We start from the raw sequence: 19203 nt of genomic DNA, 5'->3' as shown, positions 1-19203 counted from the left end.
TATATAAAACTGACTAGCAATCCAACGCTGACAAAAAAGTGATGTTCAGTTATTTAGTAATGTTTATCTTTATATAATCAGCGAATAACTGCACGACGAGTTCGAAATCTAATCCATTTACGAAGTTATTTCATCCTACAACCTGAAATAATGTTACTAAATCGCAGCAATCTGAAAGCAAAACATTCAACTACTGGACAACAGGCAGAAAATCGGAATAATGAATCGAACCAAACCAGACGGACTTGTATAGTATGAGTGTTAATGTCAGCTTTAGTTTAAGTAGATTAACGTACCTCTAATTTAATAAGGTAGTTTTAAGGTACATTTTAATACAATTATGCTGTAAGTAGGGTATCTAAAATTTGAATAGATAGAATACAAATTGTGAAGAGCCTAACAAAAATTTAAGGAACGATTTTCATATCATGAAGTCAGGGTACAGAGATTAAATATATATATATATATATATATATATATATATATATATATACATTTATATATATAAACATGTATAAATAAGTTATAATCCGATCGAAAAATATCGAAAAGTTTTGCTCTGTCCAACAATTAGATAACTTCAGGCTCAAAAATAGCATATTCTCATATATATCTTAAAATACTCTATTAAATCATTATATACAAGTAATACTACACTTTGAGTGTGTGGTTAGATCTTGTAATTTGTTTTTTTCGGCATTGGCATACCTGTTACCTATGAAAATACAAATAATCTGGGTGTTTCGACTTTTTGAGCATTAATACTAATGCTGTAACGATGAATTTTATAGTATTTTTGTTGTAACTGATGCGGAATATTTTGTTTAAAAATGTTTTAAAGAAAAAAATTGTTTCATTAACTTTCTATGGAAATATATATCACAGTCACTAATTTCACAAAAACTCTAATAAAGCTGATATTTTCTGAAATAATATTCGGTGTTCTTGTTCAAGTGAAGAAAATATTTTTTGTTGGGCGGTATCCTTTAAATAATCCCATAAGTTCGGATGTAGTTAAACAACACGTTTAAGATTACTGAATATAGATACAAATTATATAGTGGAATAAAACCGTTTAAATCAAATTACATTATTTCCACTCGGCTTGATAGTGATGCCGAGTAGCAATTTCTTAAAATGGTACTGAACGCTCTATACCGTTGTCGGTAGAACTTGTTTCGAATTGGTTTCAATAGGTTTGTAGTTCTCAGTCTGACGATAACTTTAATATGTTAGGTGAAAATATTTTTATTTCATCTCATCAGTTACACGCGCGCGCTTCTACCGGATGAAAGTGGAACAGTAGGTCTGATCATTGCGGGAGGCTGTGTAAATTGCAAACAATTATGTAAAATAAAAACAATACATCACGATTATATATTACTTTAGATTACGACACGCAACAGTTGATTTTACTAGAAGTAATAGAAGAAAATTATTGAATCGGTAATGATATCATTATAATAAATAATAATTTAATTTCTGGTAAAATTACTCATTATATCTTCCTAAGTAGTTTCTTTTAATCAGCAGATTGTTTCTTTCATTATAAGTTGATGTGTTAAAATACTTATTACTTAACTTATTCACAACATCTCTTCCAAAAAAGAAAGGTAATATGAAAATAATAATTGTTGTATTAAATATAAATGAAAAGCGGATATATAATATGTAAGATTATGCAAAATGTAACTTAACTTAATGGTTTCCCGAGTAGATGACATTAAACTTATCATTATTCTACTAATACTTATTCAATGAAGCCATTCTATAACATGCTTGGAAAGTAATAGTCCATAGAATATTTTAAATGTAAAGGTAGCGTCATTTGTTTACTTAGTAAAATATTATTTACCTTTGAAAATGGAGATTCTTGCTTTTTTATTTTATTAATGGCGAATAAGTTAACCCCAATGTTGGCGTTGGTTTGCTCGTTCTAACGCTACGGAACCAAGCATCGGCCAAGCAACTTGGGTACTCGTGAATTAACAGTGAAAAATTGAATGGACGCAGTTCCTCTTTGTAAATCACTGCTAAAATGAAACTATTGTAGCGATCGCTACGACCCATTAGGCCACCACGCATTCACCTACAGCAAGTTCAAAGGTTGGCAACGCTGGTGGATTGGTACCATGCGGTTCCCGTGCTTGACACGTGCATGGAGGGATATCACGAGGAATGGAATCCACCAACATCACATGGTCAACGTTATCCCACAAGATTGATGAACGAAAACCACAGAAGCCCATCATGCATAACATCAACACGTGAACACCCTTACATCATGAAACGAGCCACGTAAAGTACCCCACATATAGGTACCCTCAAACAAATCGGAACGACCCAAAACGAACGACGTCCTGCTACAACTTCGATGGCAGCTGATCCCGTAAAACTCCTCGTTCAAGATGGGATCCCCATCTCATAAGCAGTCCTTAGGCGAATCATTGCGTATTTGCGGGTGCACTCCGGAACTTGCACCACATAGAGATACGTTCCAAGGTAGCTCAACCAGGAGGGGGGTGATGTAGCGACCACTACGACCCATTAGGCCACTATGCATTCACCTACAGCAAGTTCAAAGGTTGGCAACGCTGGTGGATTGGTACCATGCGGTTCCCAGCTATAATAGACCACCACGACGTCTCGTTCTCTTTTCTTTTCTCTACCCCCATGTAACAGTACCACTTCCACAGCGCTACCGTACTTTCTTTACCTAACCTAATATAATGTCCATTCTCCCGTCGACCACATGTGTTAATTATAATCGAAATAAACAAGTATATCTTCAACTAGTGTTTTTAGTTCTCGTGCAAATTCCTTCCACAAAATCGTAGTGAGTGTTCGGACAGACAATCGCATCGACAGCCGCACATTCCGACCGACCGACCAGACGAACATTCCTACAATTGGTGACCCCGATATGATCGAAGTGCCTGACAGGTAAACCAGCTCAACATAAGCCACTCGACAGGTGCTTGACACGTGCATGGAAGGATATCACGAGGTATGGAATCCACCAACATCACATGGTCGATGTTATCCCACAAGGCTGATGAACGAAAACCACAGAAGCCTACCAGAAAACCACCTTGCGGTTCCAGGCTATAATAGACCACCATGACGTCTCGTTCTCTTTTCTTTTCTCTACCCCTGGTAACAGTACTACTTCCACAACGCTACAGAACTTCCTTTACCTCACCTAGTATCCTGTCCATTCTTCCGTCGACCACATCTATGATTCAATAACGAAATAAACAAGTTGTCATTCAGTCAGTGTTTTCAGTTCTCGTGCAAATTCCTTCCACAAAATCCTAGTGAGTGTTCTGACAAATAATCGCATCGACAGCCATAGATTCTGAGCGATCGACCCGACGAACATTCCTACACTATGATTGATGCTACCGGAATCTGGCAAAATAATTGATTCAATTATCTACTTTCAACAGCCAATGTGATTGAATAGTCACCAAAAAAACCAAAGTTGAACAATAGGAAAGACGCTAACTTGTTAACTTCTATGTCACGACAAAGTTACACCGAACAAATGTTTAGTTACTGAGTTAACGATGAATAAAGGGAATTTATATATCTAGTATTATCTTGTTGGAACAATTCTTGGACACTTTTTTGTTCCTTTTTGAAAAAACTAGCTACAGAACATAGAGGCAGAATTCAGATTACTTCTCGGTCTCATATATATATAGCTTGATGTATCTTAGACAGTTGGTGTTTCACGAATTTATAGAAATTCGATTCATTTTGGTTTACATATTTTACATGTTTAGAAAGTATCGCTTTATAATAACTATTTTTCCTTAAATCTTCAATACAAATACAATAATTGTAGACAAGGGATAGTTTATATTATTTATCTTCAGTCGGAGTTTCCATTCCTTATCTTTTCATTTCTTCAGCTGATTCTGGCGTTGTTCTTATCGAAATCTATGGAAAGTAACTTTGGCAGCATTTTTTAGCAGAACTAAGCAAGAAATATATATGTTTTACAATTCAGGAAAATTATACATATTCAAAAGTGAAAATATGATGATGATGGCAGGTTAACATCACAAGGAACACGATCTATTATAAATCCGTCAAACTTAATTAACGGTATTTATTAACTTATATTTATACAAACATCAATTTATGTTTATTTTTACATAGTAATATTAAGCAAATTTCGATCATTTATTAAAACAAGTTTAACGAAATCAAGGAAAATTTTATTATTTTAATAAGCTAATTGGATTTAAATAATACACTTCGTTTTCAAAATCTAATTAATTTTTCAAAGGAAAAGTTTTTCGATAAAATTAAATGAAAACCTCATCAATTACTGAACCTATCAAATACCATTTTCTGTCCTTTTATTGGTGGGAATTAGAAAAACGATTCTTGTAATGAACTTATCGTAATTAAATATTAGAAGTTGTCACTAATGGTGTGGCGTTATTTTAGCAAAATTTATAGGGTTGATAAACAAATTTTCGATATATTTTCTGTAACTCCCAAACTCCTTATTCAGATATAATGGTAAAATGTGTTTTATTCTCGATAGTTATGAATTTTCAATTTGAATGAACGTATCTACATAAGTAAAATAAAAATATTCAACCAATGAAGCTTACTCGTATCAAAATTGTATCTTATTAACTATTCACTTTATTATTAACTTTAAACAATTATTAGAGGCCATATGTAGAAATGTACCATAATATGGGACAGTGATAATTAATCAAAGTTACCAGAAACTAAATCAAGTGTAAGGTGTGATAGTATTTAAGAGATTTGAATAATCTTAAATTAATCAAGTACCAAATGATAAAAGTTTTCTATAATATTAATGAATAGTTAGGTTGATCTTTGGTTTAATTCGATACTAGCTTTCATGGATACTTCTATTGAAAATATTGAAAAAATTAATAGTCATCGTTTATTATGCCCATTTGCCCTATTATCCTAGAAGCTTATCTTTATTGAGCTTGTTTAACGAAGTCAATTAATTGTATGTTTTCCCTATTTAAAATGCCTAAGAAACAATAATTGATGCAGCAACAAATGACGTGTTAGTGTTATTCTTTGTTCTTAAATGATTGTCTCTTCCATCAAGGTATAGGGGTCTTCTATAAATAAAGTGAGCTCCCTATGGAATAGTATGTCCTCTCTACGTTCTGTGCCAGTAAATAACCTTTCCAGAGTCCCAAAATATTCATTCTGTTAGTTCGTAATGACGCCCCTTTCACAATCCATCGGATACATAGGAGAACTTCTTAAGTCGTTGCTTTGGCAAGACGTAGAAATTTTTATATTCTCGTAGAAAAAAATAGTTTTCGTCAGCCGTCACAGTTTCTTGCAAAATCTCTCTTTTGCTATCGGATAATCAATGGAAGGTGGTTAACACATGTGTTTGGAATTTTCTCATTTGATCCAAAGGCCTGAAAGGACATTTTTATCTATACTTTGATTCTTTATATCTCTTGTTTTAAATCTTTACTCATAAAAGCTCACAATCCATGCCTTGAAACTTTTCAGTCAATCCAAAATGCACCTGGTCACTACGATGAATATCATCATTTCCACCAATAATTGAACGTGATATATGAAACAATTTCGCCAACAAAAACTTGATTCCCATGCTTCATATTTATTGGAATTCGTATATGAAGCTGATATTCTGACAGCTCTATTAGCCCCGTAGCCTTGTTGTTTGGTGTTTTGAAACTCTACGTCAAAAAATCATGAGAAATATTCCCAGGTATTTCTATATTATGCTAATTATCTCCAAAATTTAAAATCTACATCTTTAATTTCGCCATCAAAACAATTTCTTTTTAATCATGATTATATGGTGAAGGAATGTATAATCTTTCAATTTAACGGAACCATAATAATGGATGTTTGTATTGGGTACTGTGATCAATTCGTATTTACCACTTGTTATTTGAAAATTATATCCGATTATATCTGAATTATAAAAGTTTTATCCGATTTATAGGCATAAATATGTATATATGCCACATATCCCGAAAATGTTAATATTACTCCAACTTAATCGCATCTCACAAAGGAATTTAAAATTCAATGACATCATACTTTTAAATTATTGGAAAAGCCTCAACAATTTTGCGAGCATCCAAAGTTTTCTCGGGTGTCAATGTCGAACGAAGTGGAAAATAGAGCTGTTGTTTGATGTATTTTATTCTTAGAGTTTCGTTTCCGAACTATGAGCTAAGAAGTTTTCCAATTTAAGTTCTATACGGCGTGTATTTTGCATAACTGCTTCGAAGAGACAGCAAATTTTGTATGGTGATCTGAAACATTATCTTAATGTTTACCGCCATTAATTAAATATTATTTTTAATTCATATTATGTAACGAGAATATGAATTAATTTTAGATAAAGTGTGTTTATGAGAAGTGACTTCCATAATAGGACTTGCCATCTGAATGGATCTAAATATTTCATGATCAGATTGAAGTCGTGTGAATGACTATTGGCATTCTGCAAGTAATTTTGTCATAAGTGTGCGACCTTTTTTTCTTCAATATATAATTGAAGCGTTTACGATTCATCCATTACAGTTTTCCATAATTAATATTAGATCATATTCTCAAAGAAACAAACGTCACAAGATCATACCCTCAAATCTAATATAATTATATTGAATTGACTATCATTGATTTTTAATTACTTTAAGAGTTTTGATTTTGTGGTCATTTGTAAGTTCCTATTTTATAAGTTCTTACTTACTGGAAAATATCAGATAATGAGACTAGACTATTCATCATTAATCTCTACTAGCAGATGTAAATCTTGGTGATACGTAGATTGTGTGCTATTTTACTAATCAAAAACAAACAGCTAGATAACAAGTCAGACAAAAACCAAAACATATTAGATCCAAAATAAAACAACTCTACTGGTTAGTCGGAAGATACTCTCAACTTGATCTAAAATCAAAGAGGTTGATGTATAAGATTATTATAAAGCCAACCTATGGGGTGCAAATATGGGGTTGTACTAAAAATTCAAATCAACTAGTCATACAACGCTGTCAAAACAAGGTTCTTCGATTGATTACCAATGCCTATCGCTACGTAACCAACGAAGAACTGCACGATGACCTGGAAATCTAATGGATTTGCGAAGTTATCCAAGATTTCGCCTTGAAACATGAAGGAAGATTACTAAATCATACTAACGAGGAAGCAAAACAATTGCTGGACAGCGCGCAGGATGTCAGGAGATTGAACCGAACCAAACCATACGAACTTATATAAAGTGTATACCTTTAGCGTAAACTATAGCTATAAGTTATTATAATTTTATAATTGAGGAATACATATTGATGTATTTTATCGAACTCGTTTTGCTTGTGAATTAATCCAAGTACAAATGAAAAGTAGTAATAAATTAATTTATAATTAAGATATATTAATTTATAACTATTTTTACGTGACTACGTGGTTGAACTTACGTGGTTGAACTTACGTGGTTGAACGGTGGTGTCTTTTGGTTTAAAAATCTCAATAAATATGCAAAGGTCTTATTGAGGTTTATCTTTTCATCAGTTTCTTTCAACAAGTTTCCTCTTCTTCGCGTAACATTTTTTTTTGTTTAAAATCCTTTCACATTTTATTAGCGACGACCTCGTACACAGGGTATACGGTGGAGGCAGCAAAACTGTCAGCCCAACCACACTCCCCCAATATATGCCGAGAGTTGTCGTGGTCGAAGGCAACCTATTAATCAGTTGTGGGGTTTCTTTATACATCTGCTTCGTTGGTTGTTGACAGTTAAGAGTCGAATTAACGGTTTATCCAGATAGGAGTTATGATCCCAACAGCCATTGGCTTCCTTAACGTCAATGCGTAGTCTTTACAACAGTTCGTGAGGAACACTTTATTTTATTGCTTCAGAGACGGTCATTTTAAACCAATATTTCTACGGTTTCTGATACCTTTCAAACGAGCTATAGCATGGCTTCATTGAATAACTATTACTAGAGATATCTGACTTTAAAATTAAAAATAATAAATATTAATTTACGGTTACTGCATTTATTTCTTCGGCGCCTTTAGTATTCACGAGTAAATAATGTCACTATTATTGAACAAAGAATAATTCCAACTATTTTTAACCGACTTCAAAAAAGGAGGGGGTTCTATATTCGACTGTATATATTTTATTAATGTATGTTCGCTGATTTCTACGTCAATTGTGGACCGATATTCAAAATTCTTATTATATTCAAAAGGTTCCAGTTGCGAGGTGGTCCTATTGGAACCAAGTCAGGATATGGTGGCAAAATCCGGGGAAACCGAGGGAAATCCTCAAATTTCAAAGGCACGTACAAAGTTTTCACATATTTTTTTATCTAAAATTATCAGATATTTTTATATAATGTAATTGCTTGGATTTTAATTGGTAATTTAATTTTGTGTATATGTCACAAAATTATATTATTATTTTTGTATTGTCTTGATCTGGGCACCGACTTCAAAGTATGGCTTCAATGAATAAGTGTTACTAGAGATATGTGACTTTGAAATAATGAATTAATTAATGTTTTCTGACATTACTTCTTCCGCTACCTTAGCCGTTATTACTAAATAATGTTTTTATTATTGAATAACGAATAATTCAAGATATTCTTCGCTTATCCTTTGAATTCATCTAATATTTTAAACGACAATATTAAAACCAATTCTTCTTGGAGTTTATCATAACTATATTTCTAAAACTAAAAGTTTTCCCAAAATTGTACAGTCATCAGTTCGTTCCATAACAATCAAACTGGGTCAGTATGTTCCTTGTAGGTGTTTTACGAATTCGTCTCCATCCGTGTTGATGTCAACAAGATCGATCTGACTCATACCATTATGAATTTTACAATTGCCGATGACACAAAACAGAACAACATAAGCGACTTTCTTTAATGGATTGTTTGATAATGAGTTAAGTTAAACGGTCAATCCGGAAAGAGGACAAACCTTTTTTCTGCGTCTGATTTACATACATATTCTTTTATATTATACTATATATTGCGACGGAATCTTCATTGTTCAGAGATATAATTTTTGTTCGCACCATACCCGTAAATATTATAAGCACACATGTCAGATTGAATATATTAATAAATTAGTTGCGAATTATTAAATTCTTTGCTAACAAATCGCGAGGCTAGGATAGGAGATCGGAATTCGGATTACTGTTAGAATTAACATGGATTGTCAATAAAATGCCTTCGTTTATTAATTACGGCGATGCTTTTTTAGATTTTAGTTTTAGTTTTTAGTAACGAGAATATTGGAAACAAGTGATGATGATATATTGTTCTAATTATTTTTATTGACCGATTTTCTACAGATCGTTGGAGTGTCAAAAAAAGATCTTGCCATAAATGTGATAAATAATGCTATATTGAGAAAGATCTCTGAAAACGAACTTGAGTTTTGAGAGTGTGACAAGGCTAGAATGACTATATATACTCCCAGACTATATAGCCCAGTAGTCGATATACGACCCTTATTCATTTCTATTAATCAGTGAGTATGTTTCTCTGAATAGCTGGATTGAAATAGTTGCAAGCATGCATATTTGTTATATCTCGCGATTTGACAGTCTTGGCTACCGATTGTGCATTCGAACAAGGACATTTGTTCTATATTAAAACTCAGTGGTGTATTGAATAGAACATCTAAACCCAGAACGTATTATTTAGGGTTGTTTTTAGACCCAGGGCATAAAGTACAATTATATTTAGTAAAACAATATAGAATAACCAAACAATATAATTATATAAAAAACAGAGATTAAAATAAATGATATAACGTGTACTTACTCAATAAATGGCAAAATAAATGATGTAAATAAGCGTGCGAGATCTTTATATTCGAGGTCGTCGGGTGATAAATCTGTAAACATAATAAAACGTACCTAATTTTCAATGAAAAGGGTGAAATTAACATATAATTGACATATTACGTAGGTACATGCTTCTATTGACAGGCAATTAAAATATAACGGCACTGGCAGTCATAATAGTTTCGGTAATACTGGTGATGGATGGTATCGATAATCTCAAATAAATATGAAGACAATAGTAGGCAATAAAATGATAGATTAACCAAGATGGTTAGCAACAATCTTAGTACATAGTAGTTAATAATTGACGGACAATCATTATAAAAACAGTGAATCACTATAAAACAGACAATAACGGTAACTGATAATAAGCAATAATAAACTATACTTCAGATAAACCACATATAATGGATGTATATAGCCAACAAACAATATATAATGGATAATTACGATACTAGCGATAATTGATAGCAATGATAAACTGTGCTTGAGTGAAGTATGACATGTGCACGAAGGGAAAGTAACGCGCGACGTAGCAGCTTATGTCCTAACACTAACAATAAAGACATGCAAGAGATCAAGGGAAGTAACGCGCGAAATGGTGGACGTGCAATACGTACAAGGGAGAAAGCTAAAGCAACACGCTAGATACGAGACGACAATAAAAAAACCATACATCCATGCCTATACAAGTTATGATTGGCTAAAACTGCATATGCGCACTTGTTCTAATCTAGCTTAAGAGTTTTCACAACTACGCGTCCTTATCTATATTCGCCTAGTTGTTTACCACGGTTGTGGTTAGAAATCATTTTTAGGTTAATTTTGTATTTACATTTTCTTCAGGTAATACAATTATTATAAAGTATGAACTATTAGTAAAATATTATCATTTTATAACACCAATTTTGTAGATTGTTGTGGAGCAAAGGATAAATTTTGATGTTAAATAATATGGAAACAGAACTTATTTTAAGATTATAGTAAAGGTAAAAATGGAATATGGTCATTTTTGTAGACCTTTTCTGTCTATTTTTTATTATATTTATATCTTTCTGATTTTACAGAAATTTTAAAGAATAAATAAGCTAATTGCTTAATTGAAGTTTTATGAATTTTCATCATACTGTAAATGTAAGATATACTTAATAGAAAGCGGTTGGAATAAATTCATAAAATAGGATCTGAAGCTTTGTAAATCATTATTCCTTTCGGTTTATATAAGTCTTCGGAGCAGACAAATAATGTAATATTACATAATTTAACATATTTTATTGCAATAAATGGAGTAAAATAAACAAAATGTAATCTAAGCAATACACATTCAGAGACATACACACCAACCATATAAATAATAAGCACTATATAATTATAATTATTATAAGCAACACCTCTGTGTTATGTTATTAGCAATTTCGATTTGAGATTCTTAATTCACTGATTTTAAATCTGTTATCGACACCATTTTCTTTATATGCTCTTTCTGCTTCTCACTGTGTGTTTTTTTGATACGATTTTTCTAATTACTTGTCTTGTAATTTAATCAGTGTCTTCACACCCCGAGCACTAGCTTCAATATATGCAAAAGAATTAGTGCCCATTATCCTCATGCACATACTTGCACGTTTATTCTTTATCGTATACTGTGGACAGCTACAGACATCCCTACACACAAATCGTACACAGTCTACAATATAAAGTTTTACAACTATTCTCGGAGGTTTGATTGATATTTATATTGTATATTTGGTTATATGACTTCAAAAATGCCTGAATTTTGTTGAACTGTATGTATTTTATACTTATTTTTTTGTACGTTCTGCTCTCTTGTGCTCCCTAATCCCTGATAGATACTAGCACTTGGTCTTTCAGTGTTCAAACCGGATCATCTAACAAATCTAATAGTTTTATAACTGACACCCTAACATTCCTTCTTAGTGTATTTGTTTTTAATACATTATTAAAAGATACTATTGCCATATTTGTACTGATTTAAAAAATCTTTTAAAATATCTGTAAAATCAGAAAGATATATATAATAACAAATAGACAGAAAAGGTACACAAACACTACCATATTTCATGCTTACCTTTACCATAATCTTTAAATAAGTTCTGCTTCCATATTATTTAATATAAAAATATATCCTTTGTTCCATAGCAATCTACAAAATTAGTGTTATAAAATGATAATATTTTACTAATGATTCGTACCTTATACATTTATTTTCGCATTATCTGGCGTTACTATTGCCTATGAAATAATTATATTACATAATTATATTACATAATTATAAAAATATAAAAACAAAATTAACATAAAAATGACTTCTAACCAAATGTGTTAAACAAAATGCGTTTATAGAAAAGGACGCGTACTTTTAAAAACTCTTAGGCTAAATTAAGACAAGTGCGCATGTTCAGTCCTAGCCAATCGAAACTTGTATAGGTCTTTTACTCTCGTCTCTAGATACCCTGCCACCAAGAGCCAGCAGAAACCACTTTCGGTGGCGTTTATTTTCGTATGCTTCATGTTGTCCATAGATCATAATTGTATCATATGTGTGTGTTTTGTATCACCGTTCAACAAACGTATTTTAATTTAAAGTAAATTAATTCTTGTTTCCTTTCTGCAAACATTTTTAAGCCGTTAGCTGATACCATATGCCAATTCGTCATTAACTTCAGCTGCTTGTCTGAATTTACTTCTTGCAAGTAATTCTGAAATAATATATTAATAATTTAAAAATTACAATTATATGTATTTGATATCATTCTTCATATAATCACTTTTATTCAAATGTTAAGAGAAATAGAAAATTTTTATAGGATTTAATTTGAACCATTTTTCCTTTGTTTATGCGGACTTCCTAAACACCCTCAACCTGACTTGCCTATATTATATGGTATGCTTAATGGGGCTTCAGCAACTGAATTGTTTCCTTTTTATATCTGCTAATGGTTTTTGTTAAAGTCTTGTTTTATCTCTATGTTTTCTATCATGTCTTTGTTGCTCTTGTCACTCTTCTGAGATACTTAGGCGTTAGAGTTAGTTTATTATAATTTTATACATTTTCATTTTTGTTTTGTCCCTTCATCGATTTTCTTATTGCAAATCTGACATTAATTTAATTTTGCTGCTCTCCATTACTTTTTATTTTTCGAGGTGGATTTTGAGTAATAAGGTTGTTGAGCTCAATTTTGGTTCATTAACCAATGTTGTAGTCGAAGGCGCGTTACAATAATTGATTTTTCTATCAAGAGTTCCATTAGAATTATACAAAGAAAAAATAACTTGTCAACCACACCGCTTATAATATTTAATTTCATGAATTTAAAACGACTTTTTGTAAAAGTTTATTTGTTAATATTTTCTCAATATTTTTGTCCTCAATCACATACAAAGACATTCAAGGATGTCATAAATCGTTCCGAATATCTATGGACTTGAAATTTTACCTAGTAGTGCCATATTTTAGACCTTTTAATTTCGGGTCGTTTAGGTGTTTAAAAAAAAAAGTTTGAACGAAAATGAAAGAGAACTAGGCGGGATTGTCGCTTCTTTTAATTGTAAAATTTTCCGCCTTTGCGAATATAGAAACAATTATCATGAGTAGCAACATTGTTGATGTTTCTTCGGGAGCTGTATTTGCCACATGTGATATCTTAGCACATCCTAGGGCCCTTACAGCTTCTTACACTACTTAACATACGTTCTTGGTATTCAGTTTATTGCAGTGTATTTTATGCTGCCCGAGCTGAATTTAATCATATGGTGAGTTCACAGAATATTCCACTTACATCTTTTTAATTTAATTTTAGATTTATTAGTGTTTGTTTGTCATATTTTATTTGTTATTTTCCATTTATTATTCTTAATTTATTATTCTCTATTCATTATATTATATTTATTATTCTCTATTAATTATCCTCTAATTATTTTTATTTCTCCGTTTATAGTTATCTATTTTAGCGCCCTCTATGTTATTATATTTTCGAATCGTTGTATGTTCCCCATAAAATATGGTAAACATAAATTATATCTTGTCTTTCTCCTTTGTACGCATTGCACGTCTTTCATAGCTGGAGTTGGAGAAGTGGGTGTAGTAGGCAACAGTACTGCTCATTAATGTATTTATTTATTTATTTGAGAATTTAGCTTAATCCTACTGAGGCCTACTAGTATTACTGGCAGGATCTAGCGCGTTACTTTCCTTGATCTCATTGCATGCCAATATTGCTTGTTTCTTGCTAATTTTAGGACATAAGCTAATATGTCGTGCGTATTTCCCTTCGTACCGTGTTCGTATGTTATACTTCTTCCAAACACAATTTGTCATTGCTATCAATTATCGCAATTATCCATTATATGTTGTTTATTAGCTATATGTTGTAATTATAATTTATGGACAATCTGAACTAAACATATACGTCACCAAAAGCAGTGGTACCTGCAGGTTCTTGTTGACAACGTTTCTAGCGTGTTTGCACGTTGCATGTTCATCATTCCCACAGAATTATTTATATAATTTTTAATTTACTAGTATTTATAAATTTGTTTATATATTGAAGATTTTAGCTTTACACTAACGAGTACTATTAATCATAATGTCAGGATCTCGTGCGTTTGGTTAAGGTATAAGCTGGTACGTCGTTACTTTCCCTTCGTACCGTGTGCACATGTCATACTTCAGTCCTTGACTATTTTATAATGATTGTCCAGCTATGTTATTGACTTGTTAGTGTTGTTAACCATCCGGATTATTCTATCATTGTTATTGCCTACCGCTGTTATCTTCTTTTATTGAGATTGAGATATTGATTTATCACTACTATGATCTGCCGGCATAATTAGTTACCTCTACATTTAGCTACCAGTAGTTAAACTGCCAGTACCGCTATATTTCAATATTAACTGATATTAGAATTATCTATCGAAATAATCACTGATAATTTCATAAAATATCATAAATATTTTTAATTTCACCCTTGAAATTTAAAAGAGGTTGCTCAGGTACGTTTTCATTATGTTTTCAGAACTATCACCCAACCACCTCGACATCAAGATTTCGCACGCTTAATTTGCTTTATTTAGTTTGGAATATATTGATTAAGTATTTGTTATATCATTTATTTTGATGTTTGTTATTTATTTAACATATCATATCGTTTTATATTGCTTTATTAAATATAATTTTTATTTTATGCCCTAGGTTTAAAAATAGCCCTACATTTTATGAATAACTAGCGACCCGCCCCGGCTTCGCACGGGTGCAATGCTGATACTAAATTAAATACACTACAGAAAAATATGAACGTTGTATATAAAAACATAGCGGCCCGCTCCGACTTTGCACGCGCATAAAATATATATGCCTATGTCACTCAATGAAAACATGATTAAAATCCAGTATTTTTGGTTCATTCATTACTGCCCTTGGCCTGCACGCATTAAATTTGGAGTAAAACAATTCCTGTTCCCCTATACTTACTATGAAGATTTCCTGCTATCTTTGGAATATCTAAATTCATACAATTTTTATTACATTACACATTTTTAAACGCAAATTTTAAATTTGTAATATCTCCGAAAATATTTGTTTAATTTACATGCTGTAAGGAACCATATTGATCTATATTAATTGCACACTGTATTTAAGGTACTTAATTCGATAAGGATTAATGCCGTATTCCTTAAAATAGCTTCATATATAAGCCATTTTCTCACGTAAAAAGTAAACAATAAAAATGGTTAATGTGGGTTATCCCTAAAAGATAAACATATACCATCGCGGACTTTTTTGTAGACCTTTTTATGGTGTACAATACTGTAGTACATTAATTTGATCTAACTCGTAGGGTTAGGCAGCGTTTTTGCTAATTGCTAAATAAGCCTAAAAAAATAGGTTAATTTACGACATCACGTTAGAAACCTCTAAAATTAGCAATGTTGCCTTAGTATATTATGCATGTATTATACATGTAAACCTTGCTCTTGAATCACTCTATCTACTGAAAAAAACCGCATCAAAATCCATTGCGTAGTTTTAAAGATTTAAGCGCACATAGGGATATAGGGACAGAAAAGGCGACTTTGTTTTATACTATGTAGTGATATCATATCGTTTTATATTGCTTTATTAAACATTATATCTATTTTATGCCCTGGGTTTAAAAATAACCCTACATTTTATGAATAATTATACTACAATATAACCAGGAAGTAATTTTGCTTCATTTTTCGAATATATAATAAAAGGATTTTAGTTCGTAAATTTAGCCAATCGAAACATCATTTTAAAAAACAATTATCTGACATTTTCGCTCGCTAGCAACCCACACACAAACACAGATAACTAATTGAAAAAGAATATTGCCGCAGAGTCTCTTCCTGAACCTCGAAACTCTACAGTTTTGAAATTGATCTTACCGAAAACAACCTAAAACGAACCTTCAACGTCGGGCGTCGGGACAACGGTGGGAAGGGGACCGGATAATATAACTTCGAAGTTGGGAAGTCGAACTTGTTTATAAAGTTGGGGCGGACATCGTTAAAACAGAGAAGACTGATAAAAATTGTGGTTTCTATGTTTGCTATCATCGCAGGAAGGGGATAAAAACAACGCGCTTTTTTATTGTTTTATTGATTTTGAAATAAAATATAAGTTTTTCTTTTAAAATTTCGTAACTTTGTGTTGGCATTAATTTTAATTCGTGGTCTTTTCTCGTTTTTCTATGAACAACTGAGATTTTAATTAAATTTTAAAAGATTTCCTTTATATAGTTATAGCTCTTTATATAAACTAGTGTATACAATATATTAATATCATGTTTCTTTCATAAAAAAAGGACTAATTTAAATATGATCTGTTACTAAAACTTGTTTTCATAGTATTTTCAATAGAAGATCAGAAGTGTATTTGACACATAACACTAATTAAAATAATGAATGTATATTAGAACATATTAAATATGCAAACTATCTCAAGAACACTCACTCACATATTTTTAAATTGCATTTAATTACATCTAATTTAATTTAACTTTCAATAATAAACAAATTAGGTCACTGAACATTATAACAAAGTATCATAATTAAGATTATTTTCAGAACTTCAGGGCATCAAGTATAGGCGTACATGATCTTTCTTTACTTTGATGTTATAAGAATTCGTATAGAATAATTAATGAAGTAATACATATTTGTATACTAAAAAAGAGAATATGTGAATAAAATTATATATGTATATAAATATAATAACGAACACAATTAGGTAATTAGGTTTTTACAGATTTGAAATGTAAATTAAAGAAAGGTATATACAGTCTTTAAATTAACTATATATTTTCCAAAACTTAGGTCTATAAAGTATATAATGCAAGGTTCAAAGAATTAAATGTCATATAGTCACATAATACATTAATCCAATATACACCTTAATATGTACTTTAATACCTAAAATGTTTGTATTTGTTCTATACATTCCATCTCTGCAAATTATGTAGTTGGTATCATTTTAGATCCTGTATATTTTCATTATTTCATTAATATAGTCATATAGTCCTTATATTTATCCATATGTCTCACTTAAAGTATACAAACCATTACAAAAACGATAAATCCACCAGACTGATTGAAATAATAATTTGTTTACTTAATTTTTTAAATAAATTACATTGTTCCTTGCCTATTTATTTAACTCTTTGACCCCGCCCTTGCAGATAACTCATCTTTACTTTGTCTTCTATGACTTTCATTTCAACTCATCAACAAATGAGGAATTAAATTTCTGTGAAACCATTTTATAACTGTCAATATTGTATTTACTAATGATATCTTATTCAGTCAATACCATTAAAGTGTACATAAAAATCTAATACTAATCTTAATACTAAGTCTTAACTTAGAACCATAACAGTCCTTAAAGTAAAAACATTTTTTCTTCACCAAACATCAAATTAAATCAAAAGCTGATATCGAAAATCTAGATATCTTGAAAGCAAAGAAAATAAATTATTGTTTTTATTCTCGAATGGGAATAACTCGGGATGAAATTCTCACATATGTCAGACTACCCTGTACCATGTAAAAAAATTTGTAGTTTTTTTAAGTCTTGTAAAAAGGTGTAAATTAAAGTTAAAGCTGACATATTAATTTGTTTTCTTTGCAAAAAAATTACTATATAACTTTACGTGACCATACTATTCTTAAACGTTTTTAGGCTAACTTGCCAAACACTTTAATAATATGGGAATAACCGAAAGTAACCCAAAATCTTAAATGACACTGCTTAAAATAAAATAGCTGCCTTTAATTATGTTTTAATCACACATTTTCTATTTTAATATCGTTTCAAACATAAAATTCAAGTATTAACGAACATTATTCTTTATTTTATTTTATAAACTTTTTAAAAAATCTTTAGTCCCAGCGTCCCAGTATGTTATTGTCGGCGACGAACTCTTATGGTGGGTACACACCTGAGCATTCGGGGCGAATTTTGTGGGAAAATTCAATTCAGCGAACATTCGTGATGAACAGGCTTCTAAATTAGTTCAAAGTCGTAGTGCGCATGCACTTTGAGCGCTTGGCAACGAACAGAAGCAGTTCCAGGAGCCGCGGACCTGGCCAACAAATTTGAGCGAACGAGGGGAAAACTGGCGGGAATATGAATGACATATGTTTTGGTTTCGAAAAAATAGCCGTGTTTTTCCTTGTAATTTAATTATTGCTATAAATATCGTCTTTTAATGATAAATATGTGTTTTATATCTATTATTGATTAATAATAATACATATAATTATATAAAAATTAAACGGCATTAAAAGCACGAAAAATTAAAATATTTATATTTTAATTGCGGGAATCTGAAATAACATTTAACTTTGATTTTAATTTTGCAAATGGTGATTACAAAAAACCTGTCAAAATTATGAATTGTTTTTCTTATCTTTCATTGAAGGGAATTACATTTATTGATACTATCCATAGTACAAAATTGGTGAAATAATATGGAAAAAGTATTTCACAACTGGCGAGAGAAAAGATGTGTAATTATAATCCCATATAAAATAATCATTAACAACATGAAATTATTAACTTTGCCAACTAATTTGATTTAATTCATAGAACAATGCAAACATTTTAAAATGTGACGGGCACAACAACATGTTAATATAACGACACATTAAACGCACTATACTCCACAATCACTTCTTAAAACTCATTAAACACAGTAGTTTTAGAGAAAGGGTCCCTTACCTATGTTATTTTTTTACGCAGGAGATATATCACCAGTTTTCAGTTGTGTTACTCCTTCATTTTTTCCAAG

Source organism: Rhynchophorus ferrugineus, unplaced genomic scaffold (genome assembly GCF_030347505.1).
Source record: "Rhynchophorus ferrugineus isolate W39M unplaced genomic scaffold, kcgeb_rfMv2 rfM7, whole genome shotgun sequence".
In the NCBI taxonomy this organism is placed as follows: Eukaryota; Metazoa; Arthropoda; class Insecta; order Coleoptera; family Curculionidae; genus Rhynchophorus; species Rhynchophorus ferrugineus.
Note: the sequence above shows the minus strand (reverse complement) of the source record.